Source organism: Macaca thibetana, chromosome 10 (assembly GCF_024542745.1).
Source record: "Macaca thibetana thibetana isolate TM-01 chromosome 10, ASM2454274v1, whole genome shotgun sequence".
Taxonomy (NCBI): Eukaryota; Metazoa; Chordata; class Mammalia; order Primates; family Cercopithecidae; genus Macaca; species Macaca thibetana.
This window is the reverse complement of record NC_065587.1, coordinates 82,688,241-82,701,409: the sequence shown is the minus strand read 5'-3', so window position 1 is coordinate 82,701,409 and position 13,169 is coordinate 82,688,241. Positions and strand designations below refer to the sequence as shown.

Genomic DNA, 13,169 nt, shown 5'->3' with positions numbered 1-13,169 from the left:
ATGTTTCACATACATCTTGTAGGGCTGAGGGAAAAACAAATAAACGCGGCTTCAGACTATAAGAGGTAATGTTCATATGCTAAGATGACTTCAGGAAGAAAAAGCCCTGAAAAGAGGCTATCAGATTTAAAGGTCCTTGTTTATCCAAATACAACTGAAAATTAAAGAGTCAGATCTCATTAGATTCTACATTTTCCTTAACTATTCCAATTAGTAGCCCTTAACTCCTCTAACTTTAAACTGTAAGTCATATCCAACTAGTCTCTAAATCCTGCCAATTCTACTTTTGAAATACCTTTTTTTCTCCTCTTGACATTCACTGCAACTCCCCTGGCATAAGTTAAACAGTAAAATAAATTAAAAGATAAAAGTCTCTGGCCCTATTTTATAGTCTCCTTTTCTACAACTTACCCACCACTCTGATCTCATCAAATGTCTCTCTAATGCTTCCAGTCTTTGCAAATATTGTTCTAACCGGAATGCCATTTCCCTTCTGTCCCCTTCAGAAACTCCTATTCATCTTTTAGGAGCTACTACAAAGTTGTTTTGTGAATTTCTCACTACTCTGAATGACTGTGTCATTCCACGTTATACAATTATCACTTGTTTCATAAATGACGCTCAATCTCTGAAATGAGAACTTCTAGCCTAGATCCATGTGTTTTGCATATTTGAGTCCTTCCAGATACCTAGCACAATGACTGACACATGGTAAACACTCAAACATTTACTAAAGAAAGCAAAGGAAGACTGAAGGGAGCATGGCAGGAAAGAATGGAACAAAGAAACTAATACAAAGGATGCTTTCAAAGTCAATCACTTAAAATATTTTAGTGAACAATAATAGAAAGGCTTATATCAAACTAACGCAAATTTCTATGCAGAAATGTTAATGACTTAGGCATGCTATTTTAATTTCTTGCTTCACAAATCACTAATCTTCAAAGCTTCTATTTTTTATTCTTTAATCTCTAAAATAGTTTCAAGTGTGTTCCACAGAACCAAGCAAAGCTCTTGGAACAAGGGCCAAGATATCAACATTTAGCAAGTTTTAAGATCATTCTTAAACACATTAAAGTTGGAGGACCACTCCTCAAATTATTTTATATATAAGTTCACTAACATAATTTTATAATATCGGAAGCCCAACAGACTTTTATAAACTATGCATGCATTCACAGAAAGTAAAAGCTATCAGCTTACTGACTCAATGTGTCTTCATGAGCTTCTCCATGTTGTCACAAACATGGAATTATGTAACTACAGCTATGCTTAATATGCTGGTAATACTAAATTCCGTAACTATACTTATATATCATTATTTTTGAGGTCATCAATCCACAGAATTTAAGAAAAATTATGAAATAACCAGCTCTAAGATATTTAGTGAAAATACACATCTATCCTAGAGTACTTAGGTACACACCTTCCTAAAACTCTGGGCCAGCACCCTTGCAACCTTTTCCTTCAAGGATTTTTACATGATATGATCAGACTTTGAATACTGATATGTGAAACCATAAATATATGCACAACCACCAACCTGTCTTAGAAGCACCAGTCCTGAAGGAGAAATATTTACCAAAACTCAGTTTTTTAAAAGAAATTTTATTTCTTCTGTTATCCTGCTAAAATACTGTACAGATTATTTTTAAACTTTTTCACATATTTTCATGCAATTTTAAAAAGAACTTTAAACAAATTCATTCAACTCAAGTAACAACAAATTTAAATAGAATTTTCCAGCATCCAACTTATTTCAGTGGAATATTCTATTAATAGAAGATATAATCAATAGTGTACCTACATGCAAAAATATCTCAAAGTACATTTCAAAGGAGAAACCATCATATTTAGTAATGCTTTTCAGTGTGAGAGTGCATGGTGTATATACTTATATAAATTATTAGTAAAACAATCAGTGTGATAGTTTTAAGGTAACATGCTTTATATTATATATACACTCCCACCTTTTTTGTTTAGTGTATAAGGATTACAAATGTTAATATTTTCATGGCTATATTATTAAGACATGAGGTACCTAAGGACACAAAGCTTGAATATTTTAAAATCCGTCAACTAATTCAAATATTAGAATCAATTAAACAAAGGCTATTGAATTTTCAGGGACAAAGACTACTCAATGAATTCACAGCTGGCCAAAATACACAAAAGCTCAACATTTTTTTACCACTCCTATGCACATCTGAAATACTGTTAAAAGAAACTACAAAGCCAATCTATAAATAAGTCACAATAACCCAAGAGGAATAACATCATAGCATAAGCAGACTGGCACTGAAACTGTTAACAAAAATATTCAGATTCTCTGTCTGAGCACATAGATTACATCTCCCCCATCCTCCATCCCAGGTCTCAAATGATTTCACTGTGCATGCCTTCTGGAACCACTGCTCTGAGATCAGAAATGTCAGTTCTCTCCTCAGTCTATTCTCTGAATGTTTCCTTGACTTTCTTGATTTCACTGAAACCTAGGTGTCCCCTATGAATATCAACATTTTTAATGGAAGCCTTAAAAAAAATTCACTATATGTTCCTCAAAGCTAAAAGGTCCAGTAATGTTTTCCACTCCTACATGCAAAACATTTGTCCTTTCCTCCTCTAACTTAAAGTAAGTTGCTCGCCTTTCATGCCCTTTCCCAAGTTAGAAACACAGATCTGTAAATGGTGAAGTGGCTTGGACCACATAGACACAGGTAACTGCTTTTCAGAGGGTTAAAGACTGAGAGAGGGAACCAGGGTCTTTAGACAACCTTGTGGAAGGAAAATAGCCAGCTACCAGCTTTGGACAGTTATATGAAAGGAACTTCCATTTTGTTTGGTGCTCTATACTTAAATGTCTTTTGCTATAGTAATTGAATCTGTAGTCATAACCTATAGTTTTCCACCATATTTTGAGTAAGTTTTCTAAGCTCATCATAAGCATGTAAGGGTCTAAAAGATCCAATCTATCTTCACCCTCTTTGTTCCAACCCAAGGAAAACGCTACTCTAAATGCTGTTCCCTAGATTTACATATGTCTGGCTCTATTATCGACTTCCAAATTATTAATTCAAATGTCACCTCCTCAGAAAAGCTTCCCTCATTATCCTACCTAAAGCGGTCCCCTCTCCTCATTCTAGCATTTTATCTTCTTTATAGCACTTATCACATTCTGAAATTATTTGTTCATCTATTTATCTGTTCTAGGTAAAATGTAAATGCTTTGAAAGCAAAAATCCTGTTTTGTTCATGACTATCTCAAATGCCTGACAAAATTCAGTCAGTAATGTTGAAAAAATATTCTTCCACAAAATGAAACCTCATCATGGCATTGGCTAACCCCTCTCCCTGAACCACTCCACCCACCTTCATGTCCCACCTAATTCAAGTCTCAGCTTATATATCACTGCTTCAAAAAGGACTTCTCTGACCAACCTCATGTAGCCTTAATCCGAACTGCATTCATTCTGTATCACCTCACCCTACTTATTCCCATCATACTACCTTCAAAATATAAAGCATCTTATTTACCTATTTATTGACCATCAACAAGTTGATGAGATCAGGGGTCTCATCTTGTCTTTTTCATTTATATTCTTATTTGCCTAGAACAGTGTCTGGTGCTTAGTAGGTACTCAATAAATTTTTGAGTGAATAGTGATTGTAAATATGTTTACAAAAAAGAATATGCCTGCAATTAACTCTTGAGATTAAACTAAATGCAAACAATAAAAACTTGAAAATAAAGTTTAATTTGAATCACGAACTACATCATTAAAAAGACAGACGTGAGAGAAAAAAGATTGGGAGAAGTTAAATTGTTTCACCTTAAACTGGGGAAATCAATGTATCCTTAATAGTGTTAATTCAAAAAATACAGGCTCAAATATTTGAAAAATTTAGAAATAGTTTTCAGCAGAATTAAAGTTAACCCTCTACACATCTAGAAAGAAAACAGTTTGCGTAACAGCAATGAAGCATGAGAAACATAAATGAATAAGCCAGCAGTTAAACTATTAATGAAAATGAATAAAACGGGCTGGGCGTGGTGGCTCATGCCTGTAATCCCAGTACAGTGGGAGGCTGAGGTGGGCAGATCATGAGGTAAGGAGATCAAGACCATCGTGGCCAACGTGGTGAAACCTCGTCTCTACTAAAAATACAAAATTAGCTGGGGGTGGTGGCACGCGCCTGTAGTCCCAGCTACTCAGGAGGCTGAGGCAGAAGAATCGCTTGAACCCAGGAGGCACAGGTTGCAGTGAGCCGAGATCACACCACTGTACTCCAGCCTGGTGACAGAGTGAGACTCCGTCTCAAAAAAAAAAAAAAAAAATACGGAAAAAAAAAAAAGAAAAGTGAATAAAACTCCTCCAGTAAAAGTCAAAGAAAAAAGAAGTCAGACTCTCAATATAGGAGAAAACTCCCTAAGGAAAAAATTATTTAAAAAAAAAAAAAAAAAGAGGGCAATGATATAATCAACAAAGGAAAATAACAACAAAACCAGAACATAAGAGAAAAAAGTTCCATGATTTTTTGGTATTTTTCTAAATGTACCCTGCTATACAGAGGACAGAGAAGAGGTAGGACTGCATGTGAGAACATACAGGCAAATGATTAGCAGAGGATATTATTCACTGACATTTTCAATAGGTAATACAATTGTGGTTAAGTTTCACTGAATTTCTAGTTATTTTAATATTATTTAATAATATCCTCACACTAAAGCAATATTTTTTGCTTACCGTAATTTCAGTTGTACTGAAGCATACATACGTGCAGAAAAACTCACAAATCATAATTTATACAACTCACTGAATTATCTCAAGGTCAGTATACCCAGGTTACCACCACCCAAGTCAAGAAATGGAACACTACTAATACCTAGAAGCCTAATACCACTTCCCAATCCCTACCCCTTCCCTCATCCATAAAAGTAGCCACTAACCTGCGGTCTAATAACCAGTTTTGCCTGCTTTTGAATTTTGTAGTTTTTAAATTCCTAGTTTTGCCTGCTTTTGAATTTTATATAGGGAATCATACACACTAAGTATTTGTGTCTAATTTATTTTGATCAACATCGGTTCGTGTAATTTACCTTTGTTGCTGCATGGTGCCACAATTCGTGCATTTTTATTGCTGTACGCATTACTATATAGCACTGAATTAAATCTACCATAATTTGTTTACCCATTTTACTGCTGATGGCCATTTTTGTTTCCAGGTTTTGGCTAACACAAATAATGCTACTTTGAACATGACTCTGCTTGCCTTTCAGTGGGTATCTGCATGAATTCCTATCAAAGTTGCTGGATATATGTATGTATACACATACCCACAGCTTTAGTAGGTGTTGCTAGTTTTCAGAAGTGATTTTCACAATTTATATTTTCCCACCAGCAGCAAAATAGAGTTGCATTGCTCTCCACATTCTGCTAACACTTGGTATTGTCGATATTTTTAATTTTAGCCATTCTGGTGAGTGTTAATATTATCTCTTTACAGTTTGAAGGGACTGCTCAAATCTCTTTCCCATTTATTCTACTGGGTTGTCTTTTATACTGACGTAGGAGTTTACATAGTATGGATGTAAGCCATTTGTCAGATATATATTACAAGTATCCGCCGTTACTGTTTTGTTTTTCTCTTACTGGTAACTTTTGATGACAGAAATTCTTGAACTGTCAATGATCCAGGTTATCAATCTTCCCTTTTATACCTGTGAATTGTGTGTCCTGTTTAAGAAACATTTTCCTACTTCAAGATAATGATAAAGTACTGATACTTTCTATCAGTCTGATAGAACGATGTAAGATATTCTCTTATACTGTCCTCTAGGGGCTTCATTATATTACTTTTCACATTTAGATCTTCAATCAAATGTGCATGGTGGGAAGCACAGATCAAGTTTCATTGTTTTTCCCATTTGGATATCCACATGATAAGCAATGTTTAATGAAAAGATTGAATATTTTTAATTGATGAAAAACAAAATACATTATGAAGATATCAATCACAAACTTCTAAGAATCAAATAATGTAGCAATAAAACATTAAAAAACAATGAGAAAAATGACAAACACACAACAGTCATTCAAAACTTTAATAAAATTCTCATAAACACATGATAGCTAAAGTAAAAAAAAAAAAAAAAGAGGAGATCTGAATAAATCAATATATAGAACTGTATACCCTACAGAGGACTCACCTTCTTTGTCAGTGCTTGGGGCACATTTTAAATACTGATCTTATATGTATCACAAAAAAAAATTTAACTCTCAAAAACTGGAAACTGTACATTCCTTATTCTCTGATTAAAATAAAACTAGAAAATAACAATTGTATTTTAAACACATACATTTCATCATTTTTAAATACCCTCTTAAGTAACTTTTAGATCAATGAGGAAATTGCAGCTAGATTTTATTGAAAATCTAAAAAATAACAAAAATAGCATCTTCTATTATATGGCATTTACTCAAATCTGCAATTTAGAATCAAATTTAAAGTAATAAAAGCTTTTGCACAAAAAGAAAAATGGAAGTACTAAGTTGTTAGAAAAACCTGGAAGACAAAAAATAGGTAAAATTATTTTTTCAGTTAGCAAGCAGAAGAATAAAATTCAAAGTAAGGGCTAGTGCTTTAAAAAAATAAAATACGTAGATACCTCCAATCTAATTACAATCTAAAAAGAGACAACACAAGACATAACATAAATGTAATGATAAAGAGGGCTTTATCACATATGGAAGTCAAATATTATAAGAAAATTCTAGACATAAGTGTTTGCTAATAATTTTTTTAAACTGAATAAAACTGATAATTCTTAAGGAAAACACAAATTATCATATTATCCAAAACCTGAGAAGACCAGTAACTATAGAATAAACTGAAAAAGTCTTTAAATAAATACCTCTATGAAAGGCCATGGGTAAAATCTAATTGTATCATATATTACCCATTCACAATCTGTATAACCAATCAATAACAGAAATGTCACTAACACAGTCTGGGGTTCCTATTAAAAACTGGCATCCATTAATTTATTTACTCATTTAACAAACATATATCCAATGAGGACCCTGTGTATACTGACTCTGCTAAATGCTAGATACAAATATGTACAAGCCAAACATGATACCTGACCTCTAGAAGTTATAGAACACAAACAAGTAAACAGGCAATTACAACAAATTGAGATGTTATATAAGAGGAGAAGGGGCACGTTTCAAAAAAAAAAAAAAAAAAAAAAAAAAAAAGAGTACTTGATCCCTACTCTAGGCAATGCTGGGGAGAAGAGGGTGGAAGAGACAGCTGGTATATGTTGAATGCCTGCTCTTTGCTGTCTGTGTCAGGTGCCACACAAAGAGATTCTCATTCATTCCTGGTAAGAACTCTGGACAGGTAATTTGCCCTATGCCCAGACTGGTAAATGGACAAGTTATAAGGATTCACATTCAAATACATATATATATATATATATATATATATATATAGGCTCCTGAAGCTTCTGATCTTTCCCTAATGCCATTAAAGGAGAATAAGAATAACTAATGGAAGAGCAATAAAAGAGAACACCAAACAAAGGCTGTGGCAAAGGATCAGTAGAGTCAAAAGAGAGAGACACTGATAACAGGCTTACAAGTTAATTAACGCATTTTTGGAAATCGATCACTAGAGGGCAGCATTGCAAAGACTGTGAATAACTTAAGTCACCAAAAAAAAAAACTAGGGTAAAATAAAGAACTCCAATGTGTTTAATCCATTTTTAAGTACTCTGTAGAATACTTGAAACATTATTTCATGTTTAAGACAAAATAAATACATGTTTTTCTTTCCTAACCTGAAATGTGTAGAAAATATTTCCTTGGAGTTTCACAAAACAAAGACTACTGTAACATAGTAGATAAGTCCATAAATACAAAACCTTATTTTATAAACTAGCTTTGGTACAGCAGCTTCTCAGTTTGAAAATAATCATATCAACCTTTATATTTTCTTCTGTCAACATACTAATATTAATAAAATTAACCCATACAGAACTATTTTCAGATAGGCAGCCTATAAATAATTATATCATTCAGTCAGGAACTTGACCTTTGAGAAAGTGCCTTTAAATGAAAGACAAAGACAGGTAAATAATTCTTCTAAAATAAAATCACTGCCTGCATGTTCTCATCTCCGAGTACTTCACAATCCACAGTTTTCTGGCCCCACTGAAATTGCTCTGGAAAAATTTACCAGTGGCAACTCTTTACCAAATCTGAAGGATTCCTTGCACTTTTTATGTTTCTGCACCTCTCTGTGACATCTGACACAACTGAACGTTCTTTAGTGAAACACTAATTTCTTGCATCCAGCATAACCCCCACCATTATGCTCTTTTACTCTACTGGCCCCCTCCCTGGCCACTACTGAAGTTTAAAAACTGCAAACCTTCTTAAACTTGGGGAGTTTAAAACTCAGTCCTTTTCTATCACATCCTTTTTTTCTTAAACAAATCTTCACTCCATTACATGGACCGCTTGCCAAATCTCATTCTCCAGCCAACTTCTCATACCTGTGTACTAGCTATCTCTGCAGCCTCCTCTTCTACCATCCAGCCTTCTACTCTAAGATGTTGCTACAGTAAATGATCTACAAATTGCACTCAGCTGGGAACTCCCCTCTTAGAGCTCCCTCATCCACCTGCTTTTGGAATTCCTCATCATCCTTATACATCTTGCTAAATTGTTACATACTCTAAAAGTTTCCCCAATATTCTCCAGGAATCATTCCCACCCTGGTAGCTTTCATATTGGGTGGCTCACACTAGATTCCAAATATTCATTTGGTTTTATCTCCCCACTCAATGTGGTAGGGGAGGCAGAAAAGGAAACAGCCAATTACAATAAGTGCTTTAGATAATCCTGAAAGAGTATGATTACATACTAAAAAAATTAAAAATTAAATTTAAAAACCACCCACACAAACCAATTCGCAAGATGCTTTCTATGTAACATAGTTACACTCTTAATTTCCAAGTATTAATTTACCATTTAGGATCAGGATTTATACCAACACCAAGCTCAACATTTAATAGAAAAAAATCACTATCCTTAATATTACAACATACTTACTATTTAAAAACTTTTATTTTGACATACACAGTAATATAAAGTCTGTTAAGATCTCAAGGAAAAGAGAAAATCATATGATTACGCATCACAAAAAGCATAGCTATTTAAGCGTAAAAAATAAAATCTAAGTTCCATCACGCTATCTATGGGAAACAAAATTGAGAAAATTGACCACAATATGAATAGAAATTACCATACTTCATCTTGAAAAATTAGTATTTATTGCCAAAAACCCACAATGGTTGGTTTTGAGCACTAACGAATTTTAAAATGCAAGTGAAGTACCTTACAAAGCTCTTGTGATAAACAGTACTTTTTAGGTTTGGGCAGATGCTATACATTTTCATTCATCCTTGGAAGCACTGATGAAATAGAAGCAAAAGTACCATCATTCACAGAGGACAAAGAGCAGCTCTGATTGTGAGAAGAGTTTATGATAACTGCCCACAGCAGAGACATAATTCCTAGGACTGAATCACCAGCTGTTTCTCCACGTTAAAAGAAGACCAGCGTTTCTCCATCAAGAGCCACAAATTCAGTCATTCCTTAATTTACTCCCTTTTAAGTTCTCCACGTTCACTCTAGGAAGGTCTCTCAGAAGTTTCATATACAACAAAAATATATATTTCTATCACGCTTTTTGTCTGTTTGCCGTCTCTCAAACAGTATTTCTTTTTCCTTCTTCAAAACACTCTTCTCAAAGGAGTCTTCAATGAATCTTTCTTGATTCAAAATGGACCGAAGACAAGGTGGGATAAAATGCTCTTTTCCTACAGCCCAAGCTAGAAAAAAAAAAAAAGAGGAGAAAATAATACAAAATTCTCTCTTAAGAGCAACATTACTTATTTTCACGGAAATAGAAAAGAAAAAAAAAAAAAAACTCTACTATTATATGGTTTCGTTTCACTTACTTTACCTTGACCAATTTTATACTGACTTATCTTTGTTTACTTCCACTTAACAAGTAGTTACAGGAGTAAGTTCCAATCCAACTGCTCTAAGTTTTCGAAAACAACTTCCTCACATACTAATGCATACTTTTTATATTATCATTTTAAAAAGACAACAGAATTATGAATTATCAGCAATACAACTGAAGACAGTGTTTCTAAAACTTCAAATAAAAGAATTTCTAAAAAACCTCTGAGACATTCCCTGACATACGGTTTGCCAAAAAAAAAAAAAAGAAAAAAAATCTGTTTGAAATTTTTTAAGCTCCAGTGGGGCTAGAGCTGTCCTGGAAGCTATTCTCTGAGCTCTTGGCCCTTAAGTTTCTGGTATTCTAGACAAAAATCAGGAACTTAAGACTTAGGGAGCTCCAGTTAATTAACTACTTAATTAAAACATACAGCATTGTTAACATCTTCAAGCCTGAGAAGTAAATCAGAGTGTCAAATGGTTAAATAGCCAATTAACATAACTAAAGAAGAGATCATCAACAAGTTAGTTACAAATAAGATTTTTAAGTATATATTCAACATATTTAAAATTTAGTACAATTCACAGATCTAAACATTTCCCATTGGTTTCTAAGAGTTATTGGTAGCTAATACTATTATGTCAGCATGCTGTGTACCTAAATGTTCCTAATTAATCATATTACCATATGAGTCTGCAGTTCCAGAACTCTGATACAACTTAGTTATGAAGATGACAGAAAAGTTGTGTGAGAACAGAAAAAGAAAAAAGAAAGACACTAATATTGTTTCTAATTCCTCTACCACCCTTGGAAAAGACCACTGCTCTATCCCAACTCACCCATCTGCCCCTTCTCTCCCCCTCCCAACCCACTCTTCCCCGAAAGAGAACTATTTTATCCCATAAAAGCATAGCAACCAAGTAAAATATGCAAGAAGAATACCTGTAAGATTTTCTTTCCATAACTTGTTCCAGGCAAGGATCCTCAGGCACTCTCTCCCATGCCATCCTCCACCACTTCTTCAACCATGAGAGATGCATCCTGAATGATGGTGGAGGGTTCAGAAGTTTATAGTAGATGTGGCATATTGAAAGCAAGGATCATATCCATCTCCTCACAAAAAGGATGGGCCTTTCAAGTAGTCCAGAATACCACTACAAACCTCTGTGATTATACTTACATGTTACTATTCTGATACTAATCAATTCCCACTCTGAACTCAAAAATACCCACCAAGATATACCTTTTGAATATATCATTCTCCTTGTTTTTTCTCTTTACCATTCATTATTTTATTTATATGCTGACTCATTCCACAAAAGATGATGGGTTGATACTATTCTTTATTAACAAACTAATATACCTAGAATTTAAAGATATCCTTACTTTAAGTAATTCTCCCCATCTATATCATGTCTCACAAAATCCATGTGCAATAAGGAAATTATCAGTCACACCCCCACCCCTACCATACTTTGGGTAAAAGGGAAGGTTCAGAGAAGTATGTGAAAATATACTTCTGTGAGCGTCCAAGAATAACAGGGGAAGGAGATAATTGCTAAGAAGTAACAGAAAAGTACATGTTATAATGAAAACTATAGGCTTGAGATTATGTGTAAATTTAAATGGCTTATTTAGCTAACCACTTCTACCCTCATGTTGCTCTCCTCCCTTCCTCTCCAACGTAACTTTTAGTTTTCATTTTTTAAATGAAAATATGTTCCTTTCAAAACAACATTATGTATTTAAAAAGAATTTCTCTCTCATTCCTCCATCCTTTCCTCAAAAGGTAACCATTATTTGTGTTTCATATTCTTTCACTCTTTCTTGTACACATTTGCATATAATTTTTAACCACAAGTATCATACTGTGCATACTGCTCTCACAACTTCCTTCTTAATATATTTTGACCATCTTTTCACAAGTATATTTCAATCTCACTCATCCTTCTAAATATTTACGTAATACACCATGACATTAGGTACTGGGCTCAGTTATGTCTTTTTTCCCCTCCTCCTGTCTCCTCTGAAGACCTGGTTCCATGCCCCATGTCACTTAAACACTTGTTCATATTTTTTATCGCCATCTTTTTTATCTTTAGCTTCTAGGGTGTTTCTTGAACTTTATTTCTAAACCACAGATTCAATTTTCAGTCCTTCCTTTGATTTTTATTTTTATTTTAACAATCAGATTTTTCGTTTCTGAGAACTTCACCTATTGTTTCTTTCACAATGGCCTGATATGAGTTTTTAGCTACCTTGTCCTCTGAAATCTCTCTGAGGTTATTACATTTAAGTTATATGTATTTGTTACACCATTCCCACTTTCCAGGGGTCAGTTTTTTCCTTGGTTCACTTTCTGTTTTGCATTATTGGTTTTCTGGTGATCCTTGGTGGTCAAATTTGTGAATAGTGTTGCAGAACTATCTAACTGGCCTGGGTTTCTCCTATAGATCTACAGGTCTGTCCGTCTCTGAAGCCATCTTCCCTGAATGGGAGAGCAGATTTCAGGCTCAATGTGGGCAGAACATATCAAGCAGCATGTTTTAGAGTGTGTGCTCACAAAGCAGACTATGGGCTGGAACCCCCAAGACTGCCAACATAAAGAAGGCTTTACTTTTGGGGGCAGAGTGTTTCATGTATTATACGCATACAGAGCCATCTTTCCCTTCCTTCTTCCCATATGAGTTCTTGAAAGAGTTCTCAGGCACTTTCCAACCCCAACACATATACCAGAAGCCTTCTCCAGAATCATCATATGCAGAATAGAAGCCATGACTCTATTCTTGAGAAAAATACCCTGCTGTTGATCATTAAGTATGAATGAGAAAAGTGAGGAAGGGAAGAATCCAGGCAGTTTTGGGATTTTTTTTTTTTTTTTTTTTGAGACGGAGTTTTGCTCTTGTCGCCCAGGCTGGAGTGCAATGGTGTAATCTGGGTTCACTGCAACCTCTGCCTCCTGGGTTGAAGCGATTCTCCTGCCTCAGCCTCCTGAATAACTGGGATTATAGGCACCTGCCAACACACCTGGCTAATTTTTATATTTTTAGTAGAGACAGAGTTTTACCACCATTGGCCAGGCTGGTATTGAACTCCTGACCTGAGGTATCTGCCTACCTCGGCCTCCCAAA

General features: G+C 34.5%; 1 protein-coding gene across 6 annotated transcripts in view; it reads right to left on the bottom strand.

Moving 5' to 3' along the window:
• Positions 1 to 13,169, bottom strand: part of MACROD2 (mono-ADP ribosylhydrolase 2) — a 2,111,745-nt gene that overhangs the window by 2,046,055 nt on the left and 52,521 nt on the right. The window contains exons 2-3 of one of the 6 annotated variants that reach the window (XM_050745641.1): positions 10,981 to 11,079; positions 9,405 to 9,901 (exon numbers count right to left, since the gene is read on the bottom strand). The exons of 4 other annotated variants lie outside the window; for them this stretch is intronic. The gene's annotated coding sequence lies outside the window, so the exon portion shown is untranslated. Of the gene's footprint in view, positions 1 to 9,404; positions 10,879 to 10,980; positions 11,080 to 13,169 lie in introns of those variants that run through there. One more of the 6 variants, XM_050745642.1, reaches the window with a different exon arrangement.